Below are 2415 nucleotides of genomic sequence, written 5' to 3'. Positions count from 1 at the left end.
CGCTTATAGCGTGGGCATGTTAGAATGTACTGTATACAAAACCACTATGTCCTTTTTTTAAAAAAAAAAGAGGGAAAGGAATTGAAAATGACATTTAAAAAAACCCCCAGAAATGACTATAGAATGAGGCAGACACTATCTTATTACAATACCGTATTCTCCAGTTATGACTTTTTCCCTATCTTTCTACTACCTGAGTGATGTCAGTGTAAATTCAGGCACCATTAGTAAAAATTTGACCACACATATACACAGCACTGACAGAAGGAGTAAACAACCTTTCAGCTTCACCATATGTAAAAAAAAAAAAGAGAGAGAGAGAGACACTGACAAAATGGAAAATAATAAGCTCTTTATGATAAATTAATCCTTTCCCCCCTCACCCTCAGCGGGGGTAGGGGAACAAACTAGACCTTTATCCCCACAGATCCCGTTTTCCTTCCTCCTGTAATCCATCGCCACACACTTGGGTAAGTAAGAAAATGGAGGAAATAAATATTTGTGGGAAGCGCTCCACTGTCTTCAATGCCGATGGCCCTTGCTTTCGCGCTCCCTACGTTTTAGCTCCTCCTTATAGCAGTAGGAACAATAGTTTTCGGTCTCGGGGCGACCGTAAAAGGAGCAGTTCTCCTTCTTGCAGCGGTTCTGCTGGATCGAGTATCTCGGGCAAAGCGGGCTCCTGCCTCGATTTTTGTCATTGTTCAACCAGGTCTGAGGGACCTCCTCGTCCGCATATTCCAAGCAGTCTCTAATGTCATTGGTATTAAACCCATTGGTGTACGTCTGCGACTTGTGGTCCGTGGGCATAGCATAGGTCAGGGATTCTACCGTGTTGACAGTACGGATGCCCGCTATCCGGGCCGGGCTGTAACTCTGCGAAGACAACGACCGGTTCTGTTGGGGGTACGTGGCGCAGGTCTTTAAGGTGCCGACCACCGGCTTGTAGGTGTCGTCTTGGAAGCTCGATGGTTTGGAGTTGACATCATGCAAATGGATGACACTTTGCCTCTGAACGGGGGGCGTATGGCTATAGTGGGCAGATACCGGAATGGGTCCGCTTTTCTTCGCACTGTTGCTAGGCGAAGAGAATGACGCCGGCGTGGGACTCGTGCGGTCTTTGAACTTTAAGACCAGCTGCGTCGTATGGCTTTGAGGCAGGACGGGTGACGCCCTTCCCTGAGGAGACGAATCCAGCTTCTCTTTCGAGTAGGCTTCTTGCTCCAACTTCCGGCAAGACGTCCCGTTGAGTGCAGCCTTCTTCTCCGCCTCTTTCCTCTTCTGCTCCTGCTCGGCACTGAAACGCTCTTGAGCGCTGGTCAGGTAATAGCCGATCATCTCCTCGTGGAACTGGTGTCTGTGGCTGGTCAAGAGGAGGCCAGCGAAAATGAACTTGCGCTCCCCTTGCATGGCCGCTCTCAGGATGTTGAGGCTCAGCTTCACGTCGGTGCTGTACTTCCACGGGTCCGACTGCTTGTCCGAAGGAGATTTAGAGTTCATTTTTTCTACGGGAGAGATGCTCGCCTTCTCCGTGGGAGAGGGAGTTGTCTTCTCGGAAGGAGACGTGCTCGAGGACTGGCCGGACTCCTCTTTGCTTCCCTTTCGCGACTTGGACTTCTTCTCCTTGACCTTCTCGACGATCTCCCCATTCTTCCCGTTCCCTGAATTCGCTCTGCTCATCTTGCCGTGCACGAGTCCTCCTAGCCCGCCCATGTTCTTCTTCAGCTTGATGCCGAGGGTTTTGCTGAGGCTCCCGAGCTTATTCGCGACTGAATCGGCCCGGTTTTTGTCTTTGTCCTTCCTTTGTTTTTCTTTCTCCTTCCCGTTTTTGCCATTATTGCCGTTAGAATTACTACAGATGGAATCCCTGTCAGAGTCCATGGAATCGGCCAGAGACTGAACGTCTTCTCCGGCTGAGGCCGTTGGAGACTCTGGCTGAGCCAGAGGAGCCTAGCGGGAGAAGCGAGTGAACAATTAGAAACAAACGAGCATTCCTAGCACAACAGCCAGCTTTGATGAGAATTCTGTTATCTACATTCCGATCGTGCCAGTGTTCCCTCTAAACTGAGTTAGTGTGAGCTAGTTCACAGTTTGTTAGCCTCCGGCTCACACATTTTTGTCTTAGCTGAGCAAGGATGGCTCCAGAGCAAACTGATTTATGCAGTAGGCAAATCGCTCGCTCACAGCTTTAATGGCAGTCGCTCAGAAAGTAGGATTTTTGCTCAGAAGACTCCAGAGCTTAGAGGGAGCATTGATTCTGATGTGATGTGATGTCTACATAGGGACAAAAGTAAAATAATCTCTGCTTTGCTCACGAGACTCCAGAGCTTAGAGGAAGCATTGATTCTGATGTGATGTCTACATAGGGACAAGAGTAAAATAATATCTAAAAGCTTGGATCTGCACATGGGGAGAATG

General features: G+C 48.9%; 1 pseudogene; it reads right to left on the bottom strand.

Moving 5' to 3' along the window:
* Nucleotides 1-474: 474 nt before the first annotated feature.
* On the bottom strand, nt 475-1947 carry LOC107124957 (annotated as a pseudogene).
* Nucleotides 1948-2415: the final 468 nt, after the last annotated feature.

This window comes from Gekko japonicus, unplaced genomic scaffold, assembly GCF_001447785.1.
Source record: "Gekko japonicus isolate JY-2015 unplaced genomic scaffold, Gekko_japonicus_V1.1 scaffold14875, whole genome shotgun sequence".
Classification (NCBI taxonomy): domain Eukaryota; kingdom Metazoa; phylum Chordata; class Lepidosauria; order Squamata; family Gekkonidae; genus Gekko; species Gekko japonicus.
This window is presented reverse-complemented; position numbering and strand designations above follow the sequence as displayed.